The sequence below is a fragment of the Ambystoma mexicanum genome, chromosome 5q, assembly GCF_040938575.1.
Source record: "Ambystoma mexicanum isolate Mex_15411 chromosome 5q, UKY_AmexF1_1, whole genome shotgun sequence".
Classification (NCBI taxonomy): domain Eukaryota; kingdom Metazoa; phylum Chordata; class Amphibia; order Caudata; family Ambystomatidae; genus Ambystoma; species Ambystoma mexicanum.
In genome coordinates this window covers 1,274,236,246-1,274,263,095 of record NC_090933.1, presented here as the reverse complement: position 1 = coordinate 1,274,263,095, position 26,850 = coordinate 1,274,236,246, and the positions used below count along the sequence as shown (strand labels likewise).

The following is a 26,850-nucleotide window of genomic DNA, read 5'->3' as shown; positions in this document are numbered from 1 at the left end:
GCAGATTTTGGCCTTCAGGGGGTGGTGCCTGCATTGTGGAACCCAAGGACAATCCACAACCTGATCAGGGCCCAAGACACCACAGATCCCATTGAGGACCTGCCAGCGGCCACAGTTACCCAGGTGTGGGAAAATGTGGCATCAAACAAACTCCTGAATATTCACAAGGACATCGCCTGGCTGACGGTGAGGGGGGCACTATCTGTGCGAGCATTCATGAACAGACGGGGCCTCTGCCCACACAGGAGCTGCCCAAGGGGGTGCCCGGCAGAGGAAACAGCGTACCACCTCTTCTGGGCATGCCCCTTTGCAAGGAAACTGCGCAGGGCCCTGAACACTGAGTTGAGTGCTCACATCCCGCCCCAAGACATTATACACCAGTCTGTGCTGTATGGACTCTTTGCACAGACCCACACAGTAGAGGCAATCCAGAACTGCTGGAGGACCCTCTGCTGCATGAAGGACATTCTCCTCTACGCAAGGAAACGCCTGGTCCTCAATGATGAGCTGCTGACAACCGAAGCCTGCCGCAGGATGGTCCACGGCCTGCTAAGAGACTACGAAATCAAGGACAGCCTGGAAGATGGGGGCCCTGAGTAAAACCCCCAGCCCAGGCAATCATCCAAAAATAAAATAAAGAAAAAGGGAACTCTTAGCCTACTCAGGCAAAACACGAACACTTTGCAAACCACAGACTCTGAACAGAAAATATATATGTACCCACCCAAATGCCCAAAGTAAAATTGAAACCACCCCTTCTGCTTTGAGGGGGGAATGTAATTGCCACAAAAGTCTTCTTATTGAATTGAATTTATTACCCTTGTATCATCTTTAAGCACTTAATAAAGATATTTTTACAAAAAAAAAAAAAAAAAAAAAAAAAAAAAAAACAAGGCAGATCTCCCAGGGTGAGGCTCATCCATTGCACATCGGATTTGCTGACCCCTGCGATGTCCCCAAATGCGGGATACTCGACTGCATTATTTCTGGTAGTGGGGGACTGCGTTCGCGCTATCCCCTGATTTATTGGTCAAAGAAAGAAAAAGTTTAGTGTGCAGAGTCAGCTTGTTTACACACGGAGCCCCTGGTCTTGCAGCAGAGTTTCTTAAGTCACGTGTGTGAGTAGGTAGCCTCTGAATGTTGCTGCAGTCCAGAGGGCCAGCATTCACTGGAGGGGTCAAGTGCACAGGCGCCTAGCACCGATCGGGCACGATCGGGCGTTGCCTTCACGGCGTTGCCGTGTCCTGCTGGGGAGCACCCCACCCAAGACGCTCTTGTTAAGCGGGGTGGCCTGTCGGCTCAGGAGGGCCATGGGCCCTGGGGGCCGACAGGCCAGTGGGCGCACTGCACCAGGCCTGCTCGCTATCCGACTGGGCCTGCAGGCTGGGGGCCAGGCCGGAATGTATGCAAATCTCGGGCGGAGCAGGGCCTGATGGGAGAAAGGACCTGTGCTGCAATGTGCCTCTTCTGCTGAGCTCTGCCTGCCGGAGCTTCCCCCTGAACGTGGGACAGGCAGCTCTGCAGGCGCTCGGGGCTTCCGGGAGGGCTGGGGCTGGGTCAGGGCCTGCCTTCTCACCCTCGCTTAGCGGGGATTCCAGAACAGGCCCAACCCCTGCCCTCTTGCTCGCAACTCATACTTACCTGGCAGGGGAGCATCTGTGATCAACAAGGCAGATCTCCCAGGGCTGCCCAAGGGGGTGCCCGGCAGAGGAAACAGCGTACCACCTCTTCTGGGCATGCCCCTTTGCAAGGAAACTGCGCAGGGCCCTGAACACTGAGTTGAGTGCTCACATCCCACCCCAAGACATTATACACCAGTCTGTGCTGTATGGACTCTTTGCACAGACCCACACACTAGAGGCAATACAGAACGGCTGGAGGATCCTCTGCTGCATGAAGGACATTCTCCTCTACGCAAGGAAACGCCTGGTCCTCAATGATGAGCGGCTGACAACCGAAGCCTGTCGCAGGATGGTCCACGGCCTGCTAAGAGACTACGAAATCAAGGACAGCCTGGAAGATGGGGGCCCTGAGTAAAACCCCCAGCCCAGGCAATCATCCAAAAATAAAATAAAGAAAAAGAGAACTCTTTGCCTACTCAGGCAAAACACGAACACTTTGTAAACCACAGACTCTGAACAGAAAATATATATGTACCCACCCAAATGCCCAAAGTAAAATTGAAACCACCCCTTCTGCTTTGAGGGGGGAATGTAATTGCCACAAAAGTCTTCTTATTGAATTGAATTTATTACCCTTGTATCATCTTTAAGCACTTAATAAAGATATTTTTACAAAAAAAAAAAAAAAAAAAACAAGGCAGATCTCCCAGGGTGAGGCTCATCCATTGCACATCGGATTTGCTGACCCCTGCGATGTCCCCAAATGCGGGATACTCGACTGCATTATTTCTGGTAGTGGGGGACTGCGTTCGCGCTATCCCCTGATTTATTGGTCAAAGAAAGAAAAAGTTTAGTGTGCAGAGTCAGCTTGTTTACACACGGAGCCCCTGGTCTTGCAGCAGAGTTTCTTAAGTCACGTGTGTGAGTAGGTAGCCTCTGAATGTTGCTGCAGTCCAGAGGGCCAGCATTCACTGGAGGGGTCAAGTGCACAGGCGCCTAGCACCGATCGGGCACGATCGGGCGTTGCCTTCACGGCGTTGCCGTGTCCTGCTGGGGAGCACCCCACCCAAGACGCTCTTGTTAAGCGGGGTGGCCTGTCGGCTCAGGAGGGCCATGGGCCCTGGGGGCCGACAGGCCAGTGGGCGCACTGCACCAGGCCTGCTCGCTATCCGACTGGGCCTGCAGGCTGGCGGCCAGGCCGGAATTTATGCAAATCTCGTGCGGAGCAGGGCCTGATGGGAGAAAGGACCTGTGCTGCAATGTGCCTCTTCTGCTGAGCTCTGCCTGCCGGAGCTTCCCCCTGAACGTGGGACAGGCAGCTCTGCAGGCGCTCGGGGCTTCCGGGAGGGCTAGGGCTGGGTCAGGGCCTGCCTTCTCACCCTCGCTTAGCGGGGATTCCAGAACAGGCCCAACCCCTGCCCTCTTGCTCGCAACTCATACTTACCTGGCAGGGGAGCATCTGTGATCAACAAGGCAGATCTCCCAGGGTGAGGCTCATCCATTGCACATCGGATTTGCTGACCCCTGCGATGTCCCCAAATGCGGGATACTCGACTGCATTATTTCTGGTAGTGGGGGACTGCGTTCGCGCTATCCCCTGATTTATTGGTCAAAGAAAGAAAAAGTTTAGTGTGCAGAGTCAGCTTGTTTACACACGGAGCCCCTGGTCTTGCAGCAGAGTTTCTTAAGTCACGTGTGTGAGTAGGTAGCCTCTGAATGTTGCTGCAGTCCAGAGGGCCAGCATTCACTGGAGGGGTCAAGTGCACAGGCGCCTAACCCCAGACTTGTGCGCCCCATGATATCAGGGGCCCCAGTAGTTCTTGAAGCCGCCCTGCCCCGCCCCGCCCGGGCTCTGTTATCACGGCCAGGCCCTCCAACCTTAAGAAGTCCCATCCAGCTCCTGGGGATTGGGGGGGGGGGGGGTTCACTGGCTACCAGCTGCCGCCGGCCCCGTCCGAGCACCGATCGGGCACGATCGGGCGTTGCCTTCACGGCGTTGCCGTGTCCTGCTGGGGAGCACCCCACCCAAGACGCTCTTGTTAAGCGGGGTGGCCTGTCGGCTCAGGAGGGCCATGGGCCCTGGGGGCCGACAGGCCAGTGGGCGCACTGCACCAGGCCTGCTCGCTATCCGACTGGGCCTGCAGGCTGGGGGCCAGGCCGGAATGTATGCAAATCTCGGGCGGAGCAGGGCCTGATGGGAGAAAGGACCTGTGCTGCAATGTGCCTCTTCTGCTGAGCTCTGCCTGCCGGAGCTTCCCCCTGAACGTGGGACAGGCAGCTCTGCAGGCGCTCGGGGCTTCCGGGAGGGCTGGGGCTGGGTCAGGGCCTGCCTTCTCACCCTCGCTTAGCGGGGATTCCAGAACAGGCCCAACCCCTGCCCTCTTGCTCGCAACTCATACTTACCTGGCAGGGGAGCATCTGTGATCAACAAGGCAGATCTCCCAGGGTGAGGCTCATCCATTGCACATCGGATTTGCTGACCCCTGCGATGTCCCCAAATGCGGGATACTCGACTGCATTATTTCTGGTAGTGGGGGACTGCGTTCGCGCTATCCCCTGATTTATTGGTCAAAGAAAGAAAAAGTTTAGTGTGCAGAGTCAGCTTGTTTACACACGGAGCCCCTGGTCTTGCAGCAGAGTTTCTTAAGTCACGTGTGTGAGTAGGTAGCCTCTGAATGTTGCTGCAGTCCAGAGGGCCAGCATTCACTGGAGGGGTCAAGTGCACAGGCGCCTAGCACCGATCGGGCACGATCGGGCGTTGCCTTCACGGCGTTGCCGTGTCCTGCTGGGGAGCACCCCACCCAAGACGCTCTTGTTAAGCGGGGTGGCCTGTCGGCTCAGGAGGGCCATGGGCCCTGGGGGCCGACAGGCCAGTGGGCGCACTGCACCAGGCCTGCTCGCTATCCGACTGGGCCTGCAGGCTGGGGGCCAGGCCGGAATGTATGCAAATCTCGGGCGGAGCAGGGCCTGATGGGAGAAAGGACCTGTGCTGCAATGTGCCTCTTCTGCTGAGCTCTGCCTGCCGGAGCTTCCCCCTGAACGTGGGACAGGCAGCTCTGCAGGCGCTCGGGGCTTCCGGGAGGGCTGGGGCTGGGTCAGGGCCTGCCTTCTCACCCTCGCTTAGCGGGGATTCCAGAACAGGCCCAACCCCTGCCCTCTTGCTCGCAACTCATACTTACCTGGCAGGGGAGCATCTGTGATCAACAAGGCAGATCTCCCAGGGTGAGGCTCATCCATTGCACATCGGATTTGCTGACCCCTGCGATGTCCCCAAATGCGGGATACTCGACTGCATTATTTCTGGTAGTGGGGGACTGCGTTCGCGCTATCCCCTGATTTATTGGTCAAAGAAAGAAAAAGTTTAGTGTGCAGAGTCAGCTTGTTTACACACGGAGCCCCTGGTCTTGCAGCAGAGTTTCTTAAGTCACGTGTGTGAGTAGGTAGCCTCTGAATGTTGCTGCAGTCCAGAGGGCCAGCATTCACTGGAGGGGTCAAGTGCACAGGCGCCTAGCACCGATCGGGCACGATCGGGCGTTGCCTTCACGGCGTTGCCGTGTCCTGCTGGGGAGCACCCCACCCAAGACGCTCTTGTTAAGCGGGGTGGCCTGTCGGCTCAGGAGGGCCATGGGCCCTGGGGGCCGACAGGCCAGTGGGCGCACTGCACCAGGCCTGCTCGCTATCCGACTGGGCCTGCAGGCTGGGGGCCAGGCCGGAATGTATGCAAATCTCGGGCGGAGCAGGGCCTGATGGGAGAAAGGACCTGTGCTGCAATGTGCCTCTTCTGCTGAGCTCTGCCTGCCGGAGCTTCCCCCTGAACGTGGGACAGGCAGCTCTGCAGGCGCTCGGGGCTTCCGGGAGGGCTGGGGCTGGGTCAGGGCCTGCCTTCTCACCCTCGCTTAGCGGGGATTCCAGAACAGGCCCAACCCCTGCCCTCTTGCTCGCAACTCATACTTACCTGGCAGGGGAGCATCTGTGATCAACAAGGCAGATCTCCCAGGGTGAGGCTCATCCATTGCACATCGGATTTGCTGACCCCTGCGATGTCCCCAAATGCGGGATACTCGACTGCATTATTTCTGGTAGTGGGGGACTGCGTTCGCGCTATCCCCTGATTTATTGGTCAAAGAAAGAAAAAGTTTAGTGTGCAGAGTCAGCTTGTTTACACACGGAGCCCCTGGTCTTGCAGCAGAGTTTCTTAAGTCACGTGTGTGAGTAGGTAGCCTCTGAATGTTGCTGCAGTCCAGAGGGCCAGCATTCACTGGAGGGGTCAAGTGCACAGGCGCCTAGCACCGATCGGGCACGATCGGGCGTTGCCTTCACGGCGTTGCCGTGTCCTGCTGGGGAGCACCCCACCCAAGACGCTCTTGTTAAGCGGGGTGGCCTGTCGGCTCAGGAGGGCCATGGGCCCTGGGGGCCGACAGGCCAGTGGGCGCACTGCACCAGGCCTGCTCGCTATCCGACTGGGCCTGCAGGCTGGGGGCCAGGCCGGAATGTATGCAAATCTCGGGCGGAGCAGGGCCTGATGGGAGAAAGGACCTGTGCTGCAATGTGCCTCTTCTGCTGAGCTCTGCCTGCCGGAGCTTCCCCCTGAACGTGGGACAGGCAGCTCTGCAGGCGCTCGGGGCTTCCGGGAGGGCTGGGGCTGGGTCAGGGCCTGCCTTCTCACCCTCGCTTAGCGGGGATTCCAGAACAGGCCCAACCCCTGCCCTCTTGCTCGCAACTCATACTTACCTGGCAGGGGAGCATCTGTGATCAACAAGGCAGATCTCCCAGGGTGAGGCTCATCCATTGCACATCGGATTTGCTGACCCCTGCGATGTCCCCAAATGCGGGATACTCGACTGCATTATTTCTGGTAGTGGGGGACTGCGTTCGCGCTATCCCCTGATTTATTGGTCAAAGAAAGAAAAAGTTTAGTGTGCAGAGTCAGCTTGTTTACACACGGAGCCCCTGGTCTTGCAGCAGAGTTTCTTAAGTCACGTGTGTGAGTAGGTAGCCTCTGAATGTTGCTGCAGTCCAGAGGGCCAGCATTCACTGGAGGGGTCAAGTGCACAGGCGCCTAGCACCGATCGGGCACGATCGGGCGTTGCCTTCACGGCGTTGCCGTGTCCTGCTGGGGAGCACCCCACCCAAGACGCTCTTGTTAAGCGGGGTGGCCTGTCGGCTCAGGAGGGCCATGGGCCCTGGGGGCCGACAGGCCAGTGGGCGCACTGCACCAGGCCTGCTCGCTATCCGACTGGGCCTGCAGGCTGGGGGCCAGGCCGGAATGTATGCAAATCTCGGGCGGAGCAGGGCCTGATGGGAGAAAGGACCTGTGCTGCAATGTGCCTCTTCTGCTGAGCTCTGCCTGCCGGAGCTTCCCCCTGAACGTGGGACAGGCAGCTCTGCAGGCGCTCGGGGCTTCCGGGAGGGCTGGGGCTGGGTCAGGGCCTGCCTTCTCACCCTCGCTTAGCGGGGATTCCAGAACAGGCCCAACCCCTGCCCTCTTGCTCGCAACTCATACTTACCTGGCAGGGGAGCATCTGTGATCAACAAGGCAGATCTCCCAGGGTGAGGCTCATCCATTGCACATCGGATTTGCTGACCCCTGCGATGTCCCCAAATGCGGGATACTCGACTGCATTATTTCTGGTAGTGGGGGACTGCGTTCGCGCTATCCCCTGATTTATTGGTCAAAGAAAGAAAAAGTTTAGTGTGCAGAGTCAGCTTGTTTACACACGGAGCCCCTGGTCTTGCAGCAGAGTTTCTTAAGTCACGTGTGTGAGTAGGTAGCCTCTGAATGTTGCTGCAGTCCAGAGGGCCAGCATTCACTGGAGGGGTCAAGTGCACAGGCGCCTAGCACCGATCGGGCACGATCGGGCGTTGCCTTCACGGCGTTGCCGTGTCCTGCTGGGGAGCACCCCACCCAAGACGCTCTTGTTAAGCGGGGTGGCCTGTCGGCTCAGGAGGGCCATGGGCCCTGGGGGCCGACAGGCCAGTGGGCGCACTGCACCAGGCCTGCTCGCTATCCGACTGGGCCTGCAGGCTGGGGGCCAGGCCGGAATGTATGCAAATCTCGGGCGGAGCAGGGCCTGATGGGAGAAAGGACCTGTGCTGCAATGTGCCTCTTCTGCTGAGCTCTGCCTGCCGGAGCTTCCCCCTGAACGTGGGACAGGCAGCTCTGCAGGCGCTCGGGGCTTCCGGGAGGGCTGGGGCTGGGTCAGGGCCTGCCTTCTCACCCTCGCTTAGCGGGGATTCCAGAACAGGCCCAACCCCTGCCCTCTTGCTCGCAACTCATACTTACCTGGCAGGGGAGCATCTGTGATCAACAAGGCAGATCTCCCAGGGTGAGGCTCATCCATTGCACATCGGATTTGCTGACCCCTGCGATGTCCCCAAATGCGGGATACTCGACTGCATTATTTCTGGTAGTGGGGGACTGCGTTCGCGCTATCCCCTGATTTATTGGTCAAAGAAAGAAAAAGTTTAGTGTGCAGAGTCAGCTTGTTTACACACGGAGCCCCTGGTCTTGCAGCAGAGTTTCTTAAGTCACGTGTGTGAGTAGGTAGCCTCTGAATGTTGCTGCAGTCCAGAGGGCCAGCATTCACTGGAGGGGTCAAGTGCACAGGCGCCTAGCACCGATCGGGCACGATCGGGCGTTGCCTTCACGGCGTTGCCGTGTCCTGCTGGGGAGCACCCCACCCAAGACGCTCTTGTTAAGCGGGGTGGCCTGTCGGCTCAGGAGGGCCATGGGCCCTGGGGGCCGACAGGCCAGTGGGCGCACTGCACCAGGCCTGCTCGCTATCCGACTGGGCCTGCAGGCTGGCGGCCAGGCCGGAATTTATGCAAATCTCGTGCGGAGCAGGGCCTGATGGGAGAAAGGACCTGTGCTGCAATGTGCCTCTTCTGCTGAGCTCTGCCTGCCGGAGCTTCCCCCTGAACGTGGGACAGGCAGCTCTGCAGGCGCTCGGGGCTTCCGGGAGGGCTAGGGCTGGGTCAGGGCCTGCCTTCTCACCCTCGCTTAGCGGGGATTCCAGAACAGGCCCAACCCCTGCCCTCTTGCTCGCAACTCATACTTACCTGGCAGGGGAGCATCTGTGATCAACAAGGCAGATCTCCCAGGGTGAGGCTCATCCATTGCACATCGGATTTGCTGACCCCTGCGATGTCCCCAAATGCGGGATACTCGACTGCATTATTTCTGGTAGTGGGGGACTGCGTTCGCGCTATCCCCTGATTTATTGGTCAAAGAAAGAAAAAGTTTAGTGTGCAGAGTCAGCTTGTTTACACACGGAGCCCCTGGTCTTGCAGCAGAGTTTCTTAAGTCACGTGTGTGAGTAGGTAGCCTCTGAATGTTGCTGCAGTCCAGAGGGCCAGCATTCACTGGAGGGGTCAAGTGCACAGGCGCCTAACCCCAGACTTGTGCGCCCCATGATATCAGGGGCCCCAGTAGTTCTTGAAGCCGCCCTGCCCCGCCCCGCCCGGGCTCTGTTATCACGGCCAGGCCCTCCAACCTTAAGAAGTCCCATCCAGCTCCTGGGGATTGGGGGGGGGGGGGTTCACTGGCTACCAGCTGCCGCCGGCCCCGTCCGAGCACCGATCGGGCACGATCGGGCGTTGCCTTCACGGCGTTGCCGTGTCCTGCTGGGGAGCACCCCACCCAAGACGCTCTTGTTAAGCGGGGTGGCCTGTCGGCTCAGGAGGGCCATGGGCCCTGGGGGCCGACAGGCCAGTGGGCGCACTGCACCAGGCCTGCTCGCTATCCGACTGGGCCTGCAGGCTGGGGGCCAGGCCGGAATGTATGCAAATCTCGGGCGGAGCAGGGCCTGATGGGAGAAAGGACCTGTGCTGCAATGTGCCTCTTCTGCTGAGCTCTGCCTGCCGGAGCTTCCCCCTGAACGTGGGACAGGCAGCTCTGCAGGCGCTCGGGGCTTCCGGGAGGGCTGGGGCTGGGTCAGGGCCTGCCTTCTCACCCTCGCTTAGCGGGGATTCCAGAACAGGCCCAACCCCTGCCCTCTTGCTCGCAACTCATACTTACCTGGCAGGGGAGCATCTGTGATCAACAAGGCAGATCTCCCAGGGTGAGGCTCATCCATTGCACATCGGATTTGCTGACCCCTGCGATGTCCCCAAATGCGGGATACTCGACTGCATTATTTCTGGTAGTGGGGGACTGCGTTCGCGCTATCCCCTGATTTATTGGTCAAAGAAAGAAAAAGTTTAGTGTGCAGAGTCAGCTTGTTTACACACGGAGCCCCTGGTCTTGCAGCAGAGTTTCTTAAGTCACGTGTGTGAGTAGGTAGCCTCTGAATGTTGCTGCAGTCCAGAGGGCCAGCATTCACTGGAGGGGTCAAGTGCACAGGCGCCTAGCACCGATCGGGCACGATCGGGCGTTGCCTTCACGGCGTTGCCGTGTCCTGCTGGGGAGCACCCCACCCAAGACGCTCTTGTTAAGCGGGGTGGCCTGTCGGCTCAGGAGGGCCATGGGCCCTGGGGGCCGACAGGCCAGTGGGCGCACTGCACCAGGCCTGCTCGCTATCCGACTGGGCCTGCAGGCTGGGGGCCAGGCCGGAATGTATGCAAATCTCGGGCGGAGCAGGGCCTGATGGGAGAAAGGACCTGTGCTGCAATGTGCCTCTTCTGCTGAGCTCTGCCTGCCGGAGCTTCCCCCTGAACGTGGGACAGGCAGCTCTGCAGGCGCTCGGGGCTTCCGGGAGGGCTGGGGCTGGGTCAGGGCCTGCCTTCTCACCCTCGCTTAGCGGGGATTCCAGAACAGGCCCAACCCCTGCCCTCTTGCTCGCAACTCATACTTACCTGGCAGGGGAGCATCTGTGATCAACAAGGCAGATCTCCCAGGGTGAGGCTCATCCATTGCACATCGGATTTGCTGACCCCTGCGATGTCCCCAAATGCGGGATACTCGACTGCATTATTTCTGGTAGTGGGGGACTGCGTTCGCGCTATCCCCTGATTTATTGGTCAAAGAAAGAAAAAGTTTAGTGTGCAGAGTCAGCTTGTTTACACACGGAGCCCCTGGTCTTGCAGCAGAGTTTCTTAAGTCACGTGTGTGAGTAGGTAGCCTCTGAATGTTGCTGCAGTCCAGAGGGCCAGCATTCACTGGAGGGGTCAAGTGCACAGGCGCCTAGCACCGATCGGGCACGATCGGGCGTTGCCTTCACGGCGTTGCCGTGTCCTGCTGGGGAGCACCCCACCCAAGACGCTCTTGTTAAGCGGGGTGGCCTGTCGGCTCAGGAGGGCCATGGGCCCTGGGGGCCGACAGGCCAGTGGGCGCACTGCACCAGGCCTGCTCGCTATCCGACTGGGCCTGCAGGCTGGGGGCCAGGCCGGAATGTATGCAAATCTCGGGCGGAGCAGGGCCTGATGGGAGAAAGGACCTGTGCTGCAATGTGCCTCTTCTGCTGAGCTCTGCCTGCCGGAGCTTCCCCCTGAACGTGGGACAGGCAGCTCTGCAGGCGCTCGGGGCTTCCGGGAGGGCTGGGGCTGGGTCAGGGCCTGCCTTCTCACCCTCGCTTAGCGGGGATTCCAGAACAGGCCCAACCCCTGCCCTCTTGCTCGCAACTCATACTTACCTGGCAGGGGAGCATCTGTGATCAACAAGGCAGATCTCCCAGGGTGAGGCTCATCCATTGCACATCGGATTTGCTGACCCCTGCGATGTCCCCAAATGCGGGATACTCGACTGCATTATTTCTGGTAGTGGGGGACTGCGTTCGCGCTATCCCCTGATTTATTGGTCAAAGAAAGAAAAAGTTTAGTGTGCAGAGTCAGCTTGTTTACACACGGAGCCCCTGGTCTTGCAGCAGAGTTTCTTAAGTCACGTGTGTGAGTAGGTAGCCTCTGAATGTTGCTGCAGTCCAGAGGGCCAGCATTCACTGGAGGGGTCAAGTGCACAGGCGCCTAGCACCGATCGGGCACGATCGGGCGTTGCCTTCACGGCGTTGCCGTGTCCTGCTGGGGAGCACCCCACCCAAGACGCTCTTGTTAAGCGGGGTGGCCTGTCGGCTCAGGAGGGCCATGGGCCCTGGGGGCCGACAGGCCAGTGGGCGCACTGCACCAGGCCTGCTCGCTATCCGACTGGGCCTGCAGGCTGGGGGCCAGGCCGGAATGTATGCAAATCTCGGGCGGAGCAGGGCCTGATGGGAGAAAGGACCTGTGCTGCAATGTGCCTCTTCTGCTGAGCTCTGCCTGCCGGAGCTTCCCCCTGAACGTGGGACAGGCAGCTCTGCAGGCGCTCGGGGCTTCCGGGAGGGCTGGGGCTGGGTCAGGGCCTGCCTTCTCACCCTCGCTTAGCGGGGATTCCAGAACAGGCCCAACCCCTGCCCTCTTGCTCGCAACTCATACTTACCTGGCAGGGGAGCATCTGTGATCAACAAGGCAGATCTCCCAGGGTGAGGCTCATCCATTGCACATCGGATTTGCTGACCCCTGCGATGTCCCCAAATGCGGGATACTCGACTGCATTATTTCTGGTAGTGGGGGACTGCGTTCGCGCTATCCCCTGATTTATTGGTCAAAGAAAGAAAAAGTTTAGTGTGCAGAGTCAGCTTGTTTACACACGGAGCCCCTGGTCTTGCAGCAGAGTTTCTTAAGTCACGTGTGTGAGTAGGTAGCCTCTGAATGTTGCTGCAGTCCAGAGGGCCAGCATTCACTGGAGGGGTCAAGTGCACAGGCGCCTAGCACCGATCGGGCACGATCGGGCGTTGCCTTCACGGCGTTGCCGTGTCCTGCTGGGGAGCACCCCACCCAAGACGCTCTTGTTAAGCAGGGTGGCCTGTCGGCTCAGGAGGGCCATGGGCCCTGGGGGCCGACAGGCCAGTGGGCGCACTGCACCAGGCCTGCTCGCTATCCGACTGGGCCTGCAGGCTGGGGGCCAGGCCGGAATGTATGCAAATCTCGGGCGGAGCAGGGCCTGATGGGAGAAAGGACCTGTGCTGCAATGTGCCTCTTCTGCTGAGCTCTGCCTGCCGGAGCTTCCCCCTGAACGTGGGACAGGCAGCTCTGCAGGCGCTCGGGGCTTCCGGGAGGGCTGGGGCTGGGTCAGGGCCTGCCTTCTCACCCTCGCTTAGCGGGGATTCCAGAACAGGCCCAACCCCTGCCCTCTTGCTCGCAACTCATACTTACCTGGCAGGGGAGGATCTGTGATCAACAAGGCAGATCTCCCAGGGTGAGGCTCATCCATTGCACATCGGATTTGCTGACCCCTGCGATGTCCCCAAATGCGGGATACTCGACTGCATTATTTCTGGTAGTGGGGGACTGCGTTCGCGCTATCCCCTGATTTATTGGTCAAAGAAAGAAAAAGTTTAGTGTGCAGAGTCAGCTTGTTTACACACGGAGCCCCTGGTCTTGCAGCAGAGTTTCTTAAGTCACGTGTGTGAGTAGGTAGCCTCTGAATGTTGCTGCAGTCCAGAGGGCCAGCATTCACTGGAGGGGTCAAGTGCACAGGCGCCTAGCACCGATCGGGCACGATCGGGCGTTGCCTTCACGGCGTTGCCGTGTCCTGCTGGGGAGCACCCCACCCAAGACGCTCTTGTTAAGCGGGGTGGCCTGTCGGCTCAGGAGGGCCATGGGCCCTGGGGGCCGACAGGCCAGTGGGCGCACTGCACCAGGCCTGCTCGCTATCCGACTGGGCCTGCAGGCTGGGGGCCAGGCCGGAATGTATGCAAATCTCGGGCGGAGCAGGGCCTGATGGGAGAAAGGACCTGTGCTGCAATGTGCCTCTTCTGCTGAGCTCTGCCTGCCGGAGCTTCCCCCTGAACGTGGGACAGGCAGCTCTGCAGGCGCTCGGGGCTTCCGGGAGGGCTGGGGCTGGGTCAGGGCCTGCCTTCTCACCCTCGCTTAGCGGGGATTCCAGAACAGGCCCAACCCCTGCCCTCTTGCTCGCAACTCATACTTACCTGGCAGGGGAGCATCTGTGATCAACAAGGCAGATCTCCCAGGGTGAGGCTCATCCATTGCACATCGGATTTGCTGACCCCTGCGATGTCCCCAAATGCGGGATACTCGACTGCATTATTTCTGGTAGTGGGGGACTGCGTTCGCGCTATCCCCTGATTTATTGGTCAAAGAAAGAAAAAGTTTAGTGTGCAGAGTCAGCTTGTTTACACACGGAGCCCCTGGTCTTGCAGCAGAGTTTCTTAAGTCACGTGTGTGAGTAGGTAGCCTCTGAATGTTGCTGCAGTCCAGAGGGCCAGCATTCACTGGAGGGGTCAAGTGCACAGGCGCCTAGCACCGATCGGGCACGATCGGGCGTTGCCTTCACGGCGTTGCCGTGTCCTGCTGGGGAGCACCCCACCCAAGACGCTCTTGTTAAGCGGGGTGGCCTGTCGGCTCAGGAGGGCCATGGGCCCTGGGGGCCGACAGGCCAGTGGGCGCACTGCACCAGGCCTGCTCGCTATCCGACTGGGCCTGCAGGCTGGGGGCCAGGCCGGAATGTATGCAAATCTCGGGCGGAGCAGGGCCTGATGGGAGAAAGGACCTGTGCTGCAATGTGCCTCTTCTGCTGAGCTCTGCCTGCCGGAGCTTCCCCCTGAACGTGGGACAGGCAGCTCTGCAGGCGCTCGGGGCTTCCGGGAGGGCTGGGGCTGGGTCAGGGCCTGCCTTCTCACCCTCGCTTAGCGGGGATTCCAGAACAGGCCCAACCCCTGCCCTCTTGCTCGCAACTCATACTTACCTGGCAGGGGAGCATCTGTGATCAACAAGGCAGATCTCCCAGGGTGAGGCTCATCCATTGCACATCGGATTTGCTGACCCCTGCGATGTCCCCAAATGCGGGATACTCGACTGCATTATTTCTGGTAGTGGGGGACTGCGTTCGCGCTATCCCCTGATTTATTGGTCAAAGAAAGAAAAAGTTTAGTGTGCAGAGTCAGCTTGTTTACACACGGAGCCCCTGGTCTTGCAGCAGAGTTTCTTAAGTCACGTGTGTGAGTAGGTAGCCTCTGAATGTTGCTGCAGTCCAGAGGGCCAGCATTCACTGGAGGGGTCAAGTGCACAGGCGCCTAGCACCGATCGGGCACGATCGGGCGTTGCCTTCACGGCGTTGCCGTGTCCTGCTGGGGAGCACCCCACCCAAGACGCTCTTGTTAAGCGGGGTGGCCTGTCGGCTCAGGAGGGCCATGGGCCCTGGGGGCCGACAGGCCAGTGGGCGCACTGCACCAGGCCTGCTCGCTATCCGACTGGGCCTGCAGGCTGGGGGCCAGGCCGGAATGTATGCAAATCTCGGGCGGAGCAGGGCCTGATGGGAGAAAGGACCTGTGCTGCAATGTGCCTCTTCTGCTGAGCTCTGCCTGCCGGAGCTTCCCCCTGAACGTGGGACAGGCAGCTCTGCAGGCGCTCGGGGCTTCCGGGAGGGCTGGGGCTGGGTCAGGGCCTGCCTTCTCACCCTCGCTTAGCGGGGATTCCAGAACAGGCCCAACCCCTGCCCTCTTGCTCGCAACTCATACTTACCTGGCAGGGGAGCATCTGTGATCAACAAGGCAGATCTCCCAGGGTGAGGCTCATCCATTGCACATCGGATTTGCTGACCCCTGCGATGTCCCCAAATGCGGGATACTCGACTGCATTATTTCTGGTAGTGGGGGACTGCGTTCGCGCTATCCCCTGATTTATTGGTCAAAGAAAGAAAAAGTTTAGTGTGCAGAGTCAGCTTGTTTACACACGGAGCCCCTGGTCTTGCAGCAGAGTTTCTTAAGTCACGTGTGTGAGTAGGTAGCCTCTGAATGTTGCTGCAGTCCAGAGGGCCAGCATTCACTGGAGGGGTCAAGTGCACAGGCGCCTAGCACCGATCGGGCACGATCGGGCGTTGCCTTCACGGCGTTGCCGTGTCCTGCTGGGGAGCACCCCACCCAAGACGCTCTTGTTAAGCGGGGTGGCCTGTCGGCTCAGGAGGGCCATGGGCCCTGGGGGCCGACAGGCCAGTGGGCGCACTGCACCAGGCCTGCTCGCTATCCGACTGGGCCTGCAGGCTGGGGGCCAGGCCGGAATGTATGCAAATCTCGGGCGGAGCAGGGCCTGATGGGAGAAAGGACCTGTGCTGCAATGTGCCTCTTCTGCTGAGCTCTGCCTGCCGGAGCTTCCCCCTGAACGTGGGACAGGCAGCTCTGCAGGCGCTCGGGGCTTCCGGGAGGGCTGGGGCTGGGTCAGGGCCTGCCTTCTCACCCTCGCTTAGCGGGGATTCCAGAACAGGCCCAACCCCTGCCCTCTTGCTCGCAACTCATACTTACCTGGCAGGGGAGGATCTGTGATCAACAAGGCAGATCTCCCAGGGTGAGGCTCATCCATTGCACATCGGATTTGCTGACCCCTGCGATGTCCCCAAATGCGGGATACTCGACTGCATTATTTCTGGTAGTGGGGGACTGCGTTCGCGCTATCCCCTGATTTATTGGTCAAAGAAAGAAAAAGTTTAGTGTGCAGAGTCAGCTTGTTTACACACGGAGCCCCTGGTCTTGCAGCAGAGTTTCTTAAGTCACGTGTGTGAGTAGGTAGCCTCTGAATGTTGCTGCAGTCCAGAGGGCCAGCATTCACTGGAGGGGTCAAGTGCACAGGCGCCTAGCACCGATCGGGCACGATCGGGCGTTGCCTTCACGGCGTTGCCGTGTCCTGCTGGGGAGCACCCCACCCAAGACGCTCTTGTTAAGCGGGGTGGCCTGTCGGCTCAGGAGGGCCATGGGCCCTGGGGGCCGACAGGCCAGTGGGCGCACTGCACCAGGCCTGCTCGCTATCCGACTGGGCCTGCAGGCTGGGGGCCAGGCCGGAATGTATGCAAATCTCGGGCGGAGCAGGGCCTGATGGGAGAAAGGACCTGTGCTGCAATGTGCCTCTTCTGCTGAGCTCTGCCTGCCGGAGCTTCCCCCTGAACGTGGGACAGGCAGCTCTGCAGGCGCTCGGGGCTTCCGGGAGGGCTGGGGCTGGGTCAGGGCCTGCCTTCTCACCCTCGCTTAGCGGGGATTCCAGAACAGGCCCAACCCCTGCCCTCTTGCTCGCAACTCATACTTACCTGGCAGGGGAGCATCTGTGATCAACAAGGCAGATCTCCCAGGGTGAGGCTCATCCATTGCACATCGGATTTGCTGACCCCTGCGATGTCCCCAAATGCGGGATACTCGACTGCATTATTTCTGGTAGTGGGGGACTGCGTTCGCGCTATCCCCTGATTTATTGGTCAAAGAAAGAAAAAGTTTAGTGTGCAGAGTCAGCTTGTTTACACACGGAGCCCCTGGTCTTGCAGCAGAGTTTCTTAAGTCACGTGTGTGAGTAGGTAGCCTCTGAATGTTGCTGCAGTCCAGAGGGCCAGCATTCACTGGAGGGGTCAAGTGCACAGGCGCCTAGCACCGATCGGGCACGATCGGGCGTTGCCTTCACGGCGTTGCCGTGTCCTGCTGGGGAGCACCCCACCCAAGACGCTCTTGTTAAGCGGGGTGGCCTGTCGGCTCAGGAGGGCCATGGGCCCTGGGGGCCGACAGGCCAGTGGGCGCACTGCACCAGGCCTGCTCGCTATCCGACTGGGCCTGCAGGCTGGGGGCCAGGCCGGAATGTATGCAAATCTCGGGCGGAGCAGGGCCTGATGGGAGAAAGGACCTGTGCTGCAATGTGCCTCTTCTGCTGAGCTCTGCCTGCCGGAGCTTCCCCCTGAACGTGGGACAGGCAGCTCTGCAGGCGCTCGGGGCTTCCGGGAGGGCTGGGGCTGGGTCAGGGCCTGCCTTCTCACCCTCGCTTAGCGGGGATTCCAGAACAGGCCCAACCCCTGCCCTCTTGCTCGCAACTCATACTTACCTGGCAGGGGAGCATCTGTGATCAACAAGGCAGATCTCCCAGGGTGAGGCTCATCCATTGCACATCGGATTTGCTGACCCCTGCGATGTCCCCAAATGCGGGATACTCGACTGCATTATTTCTGGTAGTGGGGGACTGCGTTCGCGCTATCCCCTGATTTATTGGTCAAAGAAAGAAAAAGTTTAGTGTGCAGAGTCAGCTTGTTTACACACGGAGCCCCTGGTCTTGCAGCAGAGTTTCTTAAGTCACGTGTGTGAGTAGGTAGCCTCTGAATGTTGCTGCAGTCCAGAGGGCCAGCATTCACTGGAGGGGTCAAGTGCACAGGCGCCTAGCACCGATCGGGCACGATCGGGCGTTGCCTTCACGGCGTTGCCGTGTCCTGCTGGGGAGCACCCCACCCAAGACGCTCTTGTTAAGCGGGGTGGCCTGTCGGCTCAGGAGGGCCATGGGCCCTGGGGGCCGACAGGCCAGTGGGCGCACTGCACCAGGCCTGCTCGCTATCCGACTGGGCCTGCAGGCTGGCGGCCAGGCCGGAATTTATGCAAATCTCGTGCGGAGCAGGGCCTGATGGGAGAAAGGACCTGTGCTGCAATGTGCCTCTTCTGCTGAGCTCTGCCTGCCGGAGCTTCCCCCTGAACGTGGGACAGGCAGCTCTGCAGGCGCTCGGGGCTTCCGGGAGGGCTAGGGCTGGGTCAGGGCCTGCCTTCTCACCCTCGCTTAGCGGGGATTCCAGAACAGGCCCAACCCCTGCCCTCTTGCTCGCAACTCATACTTACCTGGCAGGGGAGCATCTGTGATCAACAAGGCAGATCTCCCAGGGTGAGGCTCATCCATTGCACATCGGATTTGCTGACCCCTGCGATGTCCCCAAATGCGGGATACTCGACTGCATTATTTCTGGTAGTGGGGGACTGCGTTCGCGCTATCCCCTGATTTATTGGTCAAAGAAAGAAAAAGTTTAGTGTGCAGAGTCAGCTTGTTTACACACGGAGCCCCTGGTCTTGCAGCAGAGTTTCTTAAGTCACGTGTGTGAGTAGGTAGCCTCTGAATGTTGCTGCAGTCCAGAGGGCCAGCATTCACTGGAGGGGTCAAGTGCACAGGCGCCTAACCCCAGACTTGTGCGCCCCATGATATCAGGGGCCCCAGTAGTTCTTGAAGCCGCCCTGCCCCGCCCCGCCCGGGCTCTGTTATCACGGCCAGGCCCTCCAACCTTAAGAAGTCCCATCCAGCTCCTGGGGATTGGGGGGGGGGGGGTTCACTGGCTACCAGCTGCCGCCGGCCCCGTCCGAGCACCGATCGGGCACGATCGGGCGTTGCCTTCACGGCGTTGCCGTGTCCTGCTGGGGAGCACCCCACCCAAGACGCTCTTGTTAAGCGGGGTGGCCTGTCGGCTCAGGAGGGCCATGGGCCCTGGGGGCCGACAGGCCAGTGGGCGCACTGCACCAGGCCTGCTCGCTATCCGACTGGGCCTGCAGGCTGGGGGCCAGGCCGGAATGTATGCAAATCTCGGGCGGAGCAGGGCCTGATGGGAGAAAGGACCTGTGCTGCAATGTGCCTCTTCTGCTGAGCTCTGCCTGCCGGAGCTTCCCCCTGAACGTGGGACAGGCAGCTCTGCAGGCGCTCGGGGCTTCCGGGAGGGCTGGGGCTGGGTCAGGGCCTGCCTTCTCACCCTCGCTTAGCGGGGATTCCAGAACAGGCCCAACCCCTGCCCTCTTGCTCGCAACTCATACTTACCTGGCAGGGGAGCATCTGTGATCAACAAGGCAGATCTCCCAGGGTGAGGCTCATCCATTGCACATCGGATTTGCTGACCCCTGCGATGTCCCCAAATGCGGGATACTCGACTGCATTATTTCTGGTAGTGGGGGACTGCGTTCGCGCTATCCCCTGATTTATTGGTCAAAGAAAGAAAAAGTTTAGTGTGCAGAGTCAGCTTGTTTACACACGGAGCCCCTGGTCTTGCAGCAGAGTTTCTTAAGTCACGTGTGTGAGTAGGTAGCCTCTGAATGTTGCTGCAGTCCAGAGGGCCAGCATTCACTGGAGGGGTCAAGTGCACAGGCGCCTAACCCCAGACTTGTGCGCCCCATGATATCAGGGGCCCCAGTAGTTCTTGAAGCCGCCCTGCCCCGCCCCGCCCGGGCTCTGTTATCACGGCCAGGCCCTCCAACCTTAAGAAGTCCCATCCAGCTCCTGGGGATTGGGGGGGGGGGGGGGTTCACTGGCTACCAGCTGCCGCCGGCCCCGTCCGAGCACCGATCGGGCACGATCGGGCGTTGCCTTCACGGCGTTGCCGTGTCCTGCTGGGGAGCACCCCACCCAAGACGCTCTTGTTAAGCGGGGTGGCCTGTCGGCTCAGGAGGGCCATGGGCCCTGGGGGCCGACAGGCCAGTGGGCGCACTGCACCAGGCCTGCTCGCTATCCGACTGGGCCTGCAGGCTGGGGGCCAGGCCGGAATGTATGCAAATCTCGGGCGGAGCAGGGCCTGATGGGAGAAAGGACCTGTGCTGCAATGTGCCTCTTCTGCTGAGCTCTGCCTGCCGGAGCTTCCCCCTGAACGTGGGACAGGCAGCTCTGCAGGCGCTCGGGGCTTCCGGGAGGGCTGGGGCTGGGTCAGGGCCTGCCTTCTCACCCTCGCTTAGCGGGGATTCCAGAACAGGCCCAACCCCTGCCCTCTTGCTCGCAACTCATACTTACCTGGCAGGGGAGCATCTGTGATCAACAAGGCAGATCTCCCAGGGTGAGGCTCATCCATTGCACATCGGATTTGCTGACCCCTGCGATGTCCCCAAATGCGGGATACTCGACTGCATTATTTCTGGTAGTGGGGGACTGCGTTCGCGCTATCCCCTGATTTATTGGTCAAAGAAAGAAAAAGTTTAGTGTGCAGAGTCAGCTTGTTTACACACGGAGCCCCTGGTCTTGCAGCAGAGTTTCTTAAGTCACGTGTGTGAGTAGGTAGCCTCTGAATGTTGCTGCAGTCCAGAGGGCCAGCATTCACTGGAGGGGTCAAGTGCACAGGCGCCTAGCACCGATCGGGCACGATCGGGCGTTGCCTTCACGGCGTTGCCGTGTCCTGCTGGGGAGCACCCCACCCAAGACGCTCTTGTTAAGCGGGGTGGCCTGTCGGCTCAGGAGGGCCATGGGCCCTGGGGGCCGACAGGCCAGTGGGCGCACTGCACCAGGCCTGCTCGCTATCCGACTGGGCCTGCAGGCTGGGGGCCAGGCCGGAATGTATGCAAATCTCGGGCGGAGCAGGGCCTGATGGGAGAAAGGACCTGTGCTGCAATGTGCCTCTTCTGCTGAGCTCTGCCTGCCGGAGCTTCCCCCTGAACGTGGGACAGGCAGCTCTGCAGGCGCTCGGGGCTTCCGGGAGGGCTGGGGCTGGGTCAGGGCCTGCCTTCTCACCCTCGCTTAGCGGGGATTCCAGAACAGGCCCAACCCCTGCCCTCTTGCTCGCAACTCATACTTACCTGGCAGGGGAGCATCTGTGATCAACAAGGCAGATCTCCCAGGGTGAGGCTCATCCATTGCACATCGGATTTGCTGACCCCTGCGATGTCCCCAAATGCGGGATACTCGACTGCATTATTTCTGGTAGTGGGGGACTGCGTTCGCGCTATCCCCTGATTTATTGGTCAAAGAAAGAAAAAGTTTAGTGTGCAGAGTCAGCTTGTTTACACACGGAGCCCCTGGTCTTGCAGCAGAGTTTCTTAAGTCACGTGTGTGAGTAGGTAGCCTCTGAATGTTGCTGCAGTCCAGAGGGCCAGCATTCACTGGAGGGGTCAAGTGCACAGGCGCCTAGCACCGATCGGGCACGATCGGGCGTTGCCTTCACGGCGTTGCCGTGTCCTGCTGGGGAGCACCCCACCCAAGACGCTCTTGTTAAGCGGGGTGGCCTGTCGGCTCAGGAGGGCCATGGGCCCTGGGGGCCGACAGGCCAGTGGGCGCACTGCACCAGGCCTGCTCGCTATCCGACTGGGCCTGCAGGCTGGCGGCCAGGCCGGAATTTATGCAAATCTCGTGCGGAGCAGGGCCTGATGGGAGAAAGGACCTGTGCTGCAATGTGCCTCTTCTGCTGAGCTCTGCCTGCCGGAGCTTCCCCCTGAACGTGGGACAGGCAGCTCTGCAGGCGCTCGGGGCTTCCGGGAGGGCTAGGGCTGGGTCAGGGCCTGCCTTCTCACCCTCGCTTAGCGGGGATTCCAGAACAGGCCCAACCCCTGCCCTCTTGCTCGCAACTCATACTTACCTGGCAGGGGAGCATCTGTGATCAACAAGGCAGATCTCCCAGGGTGAGGCTCATCCATTGCACATCGGATTTGCTGACCCCTGCGATGTCCCCAAATGCGGGATACTCGACTGCATTATTTCTGGTAGTGGGGGACTGCGTTCGCGCTATCCCCTGATTTATTGGTCAAAGAAAGAAAAAGTTTAGTGTGCAGAGTCAGCTTGTTTACACACGGAGCCCCTGGTCTTGCAGCAGAGTTTCTTAAGTCACGTGTGTGAGTAGGTAGCCTCTGAATGTTGCTGCAGTCCAGAGGGCCAGCATTCACTGGAGGGGTCAAGTGCACAGGCGCCTAGCACCGATCGGGCACGATCGGGCGTTGCCTTCACGGCGTTGCCGTGTCCTGCTGGGGAGCACCCCACCCAAGACGCTCTTGTTAAGCGGGGTGGCCTGTCGGCTCAGGAGGGCCATGGGCCCTGGGGGCCGACAGGCCAGTGGGCGCACTGCACCAGGCCTGCTCGCTATCCGACTGGGCCTGCAGGCTGGGGGCCAGGCCGGAATGTATGCAAATCTCGGGCGGAGCAGGGCCTGATGGGAGAAAGGACCTGTGCTGCAATGTGCCTCTTCTGCTGAGCTCTGCCTGCCGGAGCTTCCCCCTGAACGTGGGACAGGCAGCTCTGCAGGCGCTCGGGGCTTCCGGGAGGGCTGGGGCTGGGTCAGGGCCTGCCTTCTCACCCTCGCTTAGCGGGGATTCCAGAACAGGCCCAACCCCTGCCCTCTTGCTCGCAACTCATACTTACCTGGCAGGGGAGCATCTGTGATCAACAAGGCAGATCTCCCAGGGTGAGGCTCATCCATTGCACATCGGATTTGCTGACCCCTGCGATGTCCCCAAATGCGGGATACTCGACTGCATTATTTCTGGTAGTGGGGGACTGCGTTCGCGCTATCCCCTGATTTATTGGTCAAAGAAAGAAAAAGTTTAGTGTGCAGAGTCAGCTTGTTTACACACGGAGCCCCTGGTCTTGCAGCAGAGTTTCTTAAGTCACGTGTGTGAGTAGGTAGCCTCTGAATGTTGCTGCAGTCCAGAGGGCCAGCATTCACTGGAGGGGTCAAGTGCACAGGCGCCTAGCACCGATCGGGCACGATCGGGCGTTGCCTTCACGGCGTTGCCGTGTCCTGCTGGGGAGCACCCCACCCAAGACGCTCTTGTTAAGCGGGGTGGCCTGTCGGCTCAGGAGGGCCATGGGCCCTGGGGGCCGACAGGCCAGTGGGCGCACTGCACCAGGCCTGCTCGCTATCCGACTGGGCCTGCAGGCTGGGGGCCAGGCCGGAATGTATGCAAATCTCGGGCGGAGCAGGGCCTGATGGGAGAAAGGACCTGTGCTGCAATGTGCCTCTTCTGCTGAGCTCTGCCTGCCGGAGCTTCCCCCTGAACGTGGGACAGGCAGCTCTGCAGGCGCTCGGGGCTTCCGGGAGGGCTGGGGCTGGGTCAGGGCCTGCCTTCTCACCCTCGCTTAGCGGGGATTCCAGAACAGGCCCAACCCCTGCCCTCTTGCTCGCAACTCATACTTACCTGGCAGGGGAGCATCTGTGATCAACAAGGCAGATCTCCCAGGGTGAGGCTCATCCATTGCACATCGGATTTGCTGACCCCTGCGATGTCCCCAAATGCGGGATACTCGACTGCATTATTTCTGGTAGTGGGGGACTGCGTTCGCGCTATCCCCTGATTTATTGGTCAAAGAAAGAAAAAGTTTAGTGTGCAGAGTCAGCTTGTTTACACACGGAGCCCCTGGTCTTGCAGCAGAGTTTCTTAAGTCACGTGTGTGAGTAGGTAGCCTCTGAATGTTGCTGCAGTCCAGAGGGCCAGCATTCACTGGAGGGGTCAAGTGCACAGGCGCCTAGCACCGATCGGGCACGATCGGGCGTTGCCTTCACGGCGTTGCCGTGTCCTGCTGGGGAGCACCCCACCCAAGACGCTCTTGTTAAGCGGGGTGGCCTGTCGGCTCAGGAGGGCCATGGGCCCTGGGGGCCGACAGGCCAGTGGGCGCACTGCACCAGGCCTGCTCGCTATCCGACTGGGCCTGCAGGCTGGGGGCCAGGCCGGAATGTATGCAAATCTCGGGCGGAGCAGGGCCTGATGGGAGAAAGGACCTGTGCTGCAATGTGCCTCTTCTGCTGAGCTCTGCCTGCCGGAGCTTCCCCCTGAACGTGGGACAGGCAGCTCTGCAGGCGCTCGGGGCTTCCGGGAGGGCTGGGGCTGGGTCAGGGCCTGCCTTCTCACCCTCGCTTAGCGGGGATTCCAGAACAGGCCCAACCCCTGCCCTCTTGCTCGCAACTCATACTTACCTGGCAGGGGAGCATCTGTGATCAACAAGGCAGATCTCCCAGGGTGAGGCTCATCCATTGCACATCGGATTTGCTGACCCCTGCGATGTCCCCAAATGCGGGATACTCGACTGCATTATTTCTGGTAGTGGGGGACTGCGTTCGCGCTATCCCCTGATTTATTGGTCAAAGAAAGAAAAAGTTTAGTGTGCAGAGTCAGCTTGTTTACACACGGAGCCCCTGGTCTTGCAGCAGAGTTTCTTAAGTCACGTGTGTGAGTAGGTAGCCTCTGAATGTTGCTGCAGTCCAGAGGGCCAGCATTCACTGGAGGGGTCAAGTGCACAGGCGCCTAGCACCGATCGGGCACGATCGGGCGTTGCCTTCACGGCGTTGCCGTGTCCTGCTGGGGAGCACCCCACCCAAGACGCTCTTGTTAAGCGGGGTGGCCTGTCGGCTCAGGAGGGCCATGGGCCCTGGGGGCCGACAGGCCAGTGGGCGCACTGCACCAGGCCTGCTCGCTATCCGACTGGGCCTGCAGGCTGGGGGCCAGGCCGGAATGTATGCAAATCTCGGGCGGAGCAGGGCCTGATGGGAGAAAGGACCTGTGCTGCAATGTGCCTCTTCTGCTGAGCTCTGCCTGCCGGAGCTTCCCCCTGAACGTGGGACAGGCAGCTCTGCAGGCGCTCGGGGCTTCCGGGAGGGCTGGGGCTGGGTCAGGGCCTGCCTTCTCACCCTCGCTTAGCGGGGATTCCAGAACAGGCCCAACCCCTGCCCTCTTGCTCGCAACTCATACTTACCTGGCAGGGGAGCATCTGTGATCAACAAGGCAGATCTCCCAGGGTGAGGCTCATCCATTGCACATCGGATTTGCTGACCCCTGCGATGTCCCCAAATGCGGGATACTCGACTGCATTATTTCTGGTAGTGGGGGACTGCGTTCGCGCTATCCCCTGATTTATTGGTCAAAGAAAGAAAAAGTTTAGTGTGCAGAGTCAGCTTGTTTACACACGGAGCCCCTGGTCTTGCAGCAGAGTTTCTTAAGTCACGTGTGTGAGTAGGTAGCCTCTGAATGTTGCTGCAGTCCAGAGGGCCAGCATTCACTGGAGGGGTCAAGTGCACAGGCGCCTAGCACCGATCGGGCACGATCGGGCGTTGCCTTCACGGCGTTGCCGTGTCCTGCTGGGGAGCACCCCACCCAAGACGCTCTTGTTAAGCGGGGTGGCCTGTCGGCTCAGGAGGGCCATGGGCCCTGTGGGCCGACAGGCCAGTGGGCGCACTGCACCAGGCCTGCTCGCTATCCGACTGGGCCTGCAGGCTGGGGGCCAGGCCGGAATGTATGCAAATCTCGGGCGGAGCAGGGCCTGATGGGAGAAAGGACCTGTGCTGCAATGTGCCTCTTCTGCTGAGCTCTGCCTGCCGGAGCTTCCCCCTGAACGTGGGACAGGCAGCTCTGCAGGCGCTCGGGGCTTCCGGGAGGGCTGGGGCTGGGTCAGGGCCTGCCTTCTCACCCTCGCTTAGCGGGGATTCCAGAACAGGCCCAACCCCTGCCCTCTTGCTCGCAACTCATACTTACCTGGCAGGGGAGCATCTGTGATCAACAAGGCAGATCTCCCAGGGTGAGGCTCATCCATTGCACATCGGATTTGCTGACCCCTGCGATGTCCCCAAATGCGGGATACTCGACTGCATTATTTCTGGTAGTGGGGGACTGCGTTCGCGCTATCCCCTGATTTATTGGTCAAAGAAAGAAAAAGTTTAGTGTGCAGAGTCAGCTTGTTTACACACGGAGCCCCTGGTCTTGCAGCAGAGTTTCTTAAGTCACGTGTGTGAGTAGGTAGCCTCTGAATGTTGCTGCAGTCCAGAGGGCCAGCATTCACTGGAGGGGTCAAGTGCACAGGCGCCTAGCACCGATCGGGCACGATCGGGCGTTGCCTTCACGGCGTTGCCGTGTCCTGCTGGGGAGCACCCCACCCAAGACGCTCTTGTTAAGCGGGGTGGCCTGTCGGCTCAGGAGGGCCATGGGCCCTGGGGGCCGACAGGCCAGTGGGCGCACTGCACCAGGCCTGCTCGCTATCCGACTGGGCCTGCAGGCTGGGGGCCAGGCCGGAATGTATGCAAATCTCGGGCGGAGCAGGGCCTGATGGGAGAAAGGACCTGTGCTGCAATGTGCCTCTTCTGCTGAGCTCTGCCTGCCGGAGCTTCCCCCTGAACGTGGGACAGGCAGCTCTGCAGGCGCTCGGGGCTTCCGGGAGGGCTGGGGCTGGGTCAGGGCCTGCCTTCTCACCCTCGCTTAGCGGGGATTCCAGAACAGGCCCAACCCCTGCCCTCTTGCTCGCAACTCATACTTACCTGGCAGGGGAGCATCTGTGATCAACAAGGCAGATCTCCCAGGGTGAGGCTCATCCATTGCACATCGGATTTGCTGACCCCTGCGATGTCCCCAAATGCGGGATACTCGACTGCATTATTTCTGGTAGTGGGGGACTGCGTTCGCGCTATCCCCTGATTTATTGGTCAAAGAAAGAAAAAGTTTAGTGTGCAGAGTCAGCTTGTTTACACACGGAGCCCCTGGTCTTGCAGCAGAGTTTCTTAAGTCACGTGTGTGAGTAGGTAGCCTCTGAATGTTGCTGCAGTCCAGAGGGCCAGCATTCACTGGAGGGGTCAAGTGCACAGGCGCCTAACCCCAGACTTGTGCGCCCCATGATATCAGGGGCCCCAGTAGTTCTTGAAGCCGCCCTGCCCCGCCCCGCCCGGGCTCTGTTATCACGGCCAGGCCCTCCAACCTTAAGAAGTCCCATCCAGCTCCTGGGGATTGGGGGGGGGGGGGGTTCACTGGCTACCAGCTGCCGCCGGCCCCGTCCGAGCACCGATCGGGCACGATCGGGCGTTGCCTTCACG

At 60.1% G+C, this 26,850-nt stretch overlaps 30 non-coding genes and 2 pseudogenes across 30 annotated transcripts; all 32 read left to right on the top strand.

Annotated features, from left to right (window-relative positions):
• The first annotated feature begins 883 nt into the window (after nucleotides 1-883).
• LOC138498980 (U1 spliceosomal RNA) lies at nucleotides 884-1,021 on the top strand (annotated as a pseudogene).
• A 1,287-nt stretch (nucleotides 1,022-2,308) lies between these two features.
• On the top strand, nucleotides 2,309-2,446 carry LOC138498992 (U1 spliceosomal RNA; annotated as a pseudogene).
• Nucleotides 2,447-3,058: 612 nt separating this feature from the next.
• Nucleotides 3,059-3,222, top strand: LOC138499489 (U1 spliceosomal RNA). The gene has a single exon (XR_011279482.1). It is a non-coding gene; the product is annotated as a U1 spliceosomal RNA (small nuclear RNA).
• A 795-nt stretch (nucleotides 3,223-4,017) lies between these two features.
• On the top strand, nucleotides 4,018-4,181 carry LOC138499488 (U1 spliceosomal RNA). The gene has a single exon (XR_011279481.1). It is a non-coding gene; the product is annotated as a U1 spliceosomal RNA (small nuclear RNA).
• Nucleotides 4,182-4,793: 612 nt separating this feature from the next.
• LOC138499487 (U1 spliceosomal RNA) lies at nucleotides 4,794-4,957 on the top strand. The gene has a single exon (XR_011279480.1). It is a non-coding gene; the product is annotated as a U1 spliceosomal RNA (small nuclear RNA).
• Nucleotides 4,958-5,569: 612 nt separating this feature from the next.
• On the top strand, nucleotides 5,570-5,733 carry LOC138499486 (U1 spliceosomal RNA). The gene has a single exon (XR_011279479.1). It is a non-coding gene; the product is annotated as a U1 spliceosomal RNA (small nuclear RNA).
• A 612-nt stretch (nucleotides 5,734-6,345) lies between these two features.
• On the top strand, nucleotides 6,346-6,509 carry LOC138499485 (U1 spliceosomal RNA). The gene has a single exon (XR_011279478.1). It is a non-coding gene; the product is annotated as a U1 spliceosomal RNA (small nuclear RNA).
• Nucleotides 6,510-7,121: 612 nt separating this feature from the next.
• Nucleotides 7,122-7,285, top strand: LOC138499484 (U1 spliceosomal RNA). Its single transcript, XR_011279477.1, has one exon. It is a non-coding gene; the product is annotated as a U1 spliceosomal RNA (small nuclear RNA).
• Nucleotides 7,286-7,897: 612 nt separating this feature from the next.
• LOC138499483 (U1 spliceosomal RNA) lies at nucleotides 7,898-8,061 on the top strand. Its single transcript, XR_011279476.1, has one exon. It is a non-coding gene; the product is annotated as a U1 spliceosomal RNA (small nuclear RNA).
• Nucleotides 8,062-8,673: 612 nt separating this feature from the next.
• On the top strand, nucleotides 8,674-8,837 carry LOC138499482 (U1 spliceosomal RNA). Its single transcript, XR_011279475.1, has one exon. It is a non-coding gene; the product is annotated as a U1 spliceosomal RNA (small nuclear RNA).
• Nucleotides 8,838-9,631: 794 nt separating this feature from the next.
• Nucleotides 9,632-9,795, top strand: LOC138499481 (U1 spliceosomal RNA). The gene has a single exon (XR_011279474.1). It is a non-coding gene; the product is annotated as a U1 spliceosomal RNA (small nuclear RNA).
• A 612-nt stretch (nucleotides 9,796-10,407) lies between these two features.
• LOC138499479 (U1 spliceosomal RNA) lies at nucleotides 10,408-10,571 on the top strand. The gene has a single exon (XR_011279473.1). It is a non-coding gene; the product is annotated as a U1 spliceosomal RNA (small nuclear RNA).
• Nucleotides 10,572-11,183: 612 nt separating this feature from the next.
• On the top strand, nucleotides 11,184-11,347 carry LOC138499478 (U1 spliceosomal RNA). The gene has a single exon (XR_011279472.1). It is a non-coding gene; the product is annotated as a U1 spliceosomal RNA (small nuclear RNA).
• Nucleotides 11,348-11,959: 612 nt separating this feature from the next.
• Nucleotides 11,960-12,123, top strand: LOC138499477 (U1 spliceosomal RNA). Its single transcript, XR_011279471.1, has one exon. It is a non-coding gene; the product is annotated as a U1 spliceosomal RNA (small nuclear RNA).
• Nucleotides 12,124-12,735: 612 nt separating this feature from the next.
• LOC138499019 (U1 spliceosomal RNA) lies at nucleotides 12,736-12,899 on the top strand. Its single transcript, XR_011279075.1, has one exon. It is a non-coding gene; the product is annotated as a U1 spliceosomal RNA (small nuclear RNA).
• Nucleotides 12,900-13,511: 612 nt separating this feature from the next.
• Nucleotides 13,512-13,675, top strand: LOC138499476 (U1 spliceosomal RNA). The gene has a single exon (XR_011279470.1). It is a non-coding gene; the product is annotated as a U1 spliceosomal RNA (small nuclear RNA).
• Nucleotides 13,676-14,287: 612 nt separating this feature from the next.
• On the top strand, nucleotides 14,288-14,451 carry LOC138499475 (U1 spliceosomal RNA). The gene has a single exon (XR_011279469.1). It is a non-coding gene; the product is annotated as a U1 spliceosomal RNA (small nuclear RNA).
• Nucleotides 14,452-15,063: 612 nt separating this feature from the next.
• LOC138499474 (U1 spliceosomal RNA) lies at nucleotides 15,064-15,227 on the top strand. Its single transcript, XR_011279468.1, has one exon. It is a non-coding gene; the product is annotated as a U1 spliceosomal RNA (small nuclear RNA).
• A 612-nt stretch (nucleotides 15,228-15,839) lies between these two features.
• Nucleotides 15,840-16,003, top strand: LOC138499006 (U1 spliceosomal RNA). The gene has a single exon (XR_011279067.1). It is a non-coding gene; the product is annotated as a U1 spliceosomal RNA (small nuclear RNA).
• A 612-nt stretch (nucleotides 16,004-16,615) lies between these two features.
• On the top strand, nucleotides 16,616-16,779 carry LOC138499473 (U1 spliceosomal RNA). Its single transcript, XR_011279467.1, has one exon. It is a non-coding gene; the product is annotated as a U1 spliceosomal RNA (small nuclear RNA).
• Nucleotides 16,780-17,391: 612 nt separating this feature from the next.
• Nucleotides 17,392-17,555, top strand: LOC138499472 (U1 spliceosomal RNA). Its single transcript, XR_011279466.1, has one exon. It is a non-coding gene; the product is annotated as a U1 spliceosomal RNA (small nuclear RNA).
• Nucleotides 17,556-18,167: 612 nt separating this feature from the next.
• LOC138499471 (U1 spliceosomal RNA) lies at nucleotides 18,168-18,331 on the top strand. Its single transcript, XR_011279465.1, has one exon. It is a non-coding gene; the product is annotated as a U1 spliceosomal RNA (small nuclear RNA).
• Nucleotides 18,332-19,125: 794 nt separating this feature from the next.
• LOC138499470 (U1 spliceosomal RNA) lies at nucleotides 19,126-19,289 on the top strand. The gene has a single exon (XR_011279464.1). It is a non-coding gene; the product is annotated as a U1 spliceosomal RNA (small nuclear RNA).
• Nucleotides 19,290-20,085: 796 nt separating this feature from the next.
• On the top strand, nucleotides 20,086-20,249 carry LOC138499468 (U1 spliceosomal RNA). Its single transcript, XR_011279463.1, has one exon. It is a non-coding gene; the product is annotated as a U1 spliceosomal RNA (small nuclear RNA).
• Nucleotides 20,250-20,861: 612 nt separating this feature from the next.
• On the top strand, nucleotides 20,862-21,025 carry LOC138499467 (U1 spliceosomal RNA). The gene has a single exon (XR_011279462.1). It is a non-coding gene; the product is annotated as a U1 spliceosomal RNA (small nuclear RNA).
• Nucleotides 21,026-21,637: 612 nt separating this feature from the next.
• LOC138499466 (U1 spliceosomal RNA) lies at nucleotides 21,638-21,801 on the top strand. The gene has a single exon (XR_011279461.1). It is a non-coding gene; the product is annotated as a U1 spliceosomal RNA (small nuclear RNA).
• A 612-nt stretch (nucleotides 21,802-22,413) lies between these two features.
• LOC138499465 (U1 spliceosomal RNA) lies at nucleotides 22,414-22,577 on the top strand. The gene has a single exon (XR_011279460.1). It is a non-coding gene; the product is annotated as a U1 spliceosomal RNA (small nuclear RNA).
• Nucleotides 22,578-23,189: 612 nt separating this feature from the next.
• LOC138499464 (U1 spliceosomal RNA) lies at nucleotides 23,190-23,353 on the top strand. The gene has a single exon (XR_011279459.1). It is a non-coding gene; the product is annotated as a U1 spliceosomal RNA (small nuclear RNA).
• Nucleotides 23,354-23,965: 612 nt separating this feature from the next.
• Nucleotides 23,966-24,129, top strand: LOC138499463 (U1 spliceosomal RNA). Its single transcript, XR_011279458.1, has one exon. It is a non-coding gene; the product is annotated as a U1 spliceosomal RNA (small nuclear RNA).
• A 612-nt stretch (nucleotides 24,130-24,741) lies between these two features.
• On the top strand, nucleotides 24,742-24,905 carry LOC138499462 (U1 spliceosomal RNA). Its single transcript, XR_011279457.1, has one exon. It is a non-coding gene; the product is annotated as a U1 spliceosomal RNA (small nuclear RNA).
• Nucleotides 24,906-25,517: 612 nt separating this feature from the next.
• LOC138499461 (U1 spliceosomal RNA) lies at nucleotides 25,518-25,681 on the top strand. Its single transcript, XR_011279456.1, has one exon. It is a non-coding gene; the product is annotated as a U1 spliceosomal RNA (small nuclear RNA).
• Nucleotides 25,682-26,293: 612 nt separating this feature from the next.
• On the top strand, nucleotides 26,294-26,457 carry LOC138499460 (U1 spliceosomal RNA). The gene has a single exon (XR_011279455.1). It is a non-coding gene; the product is annotated as a U1 spliceosomal RNA (small nuclear RNA).
• The last annotated feature ends 393 nt before the right edge of the window (nucleotides 26,458-26,850 follow it).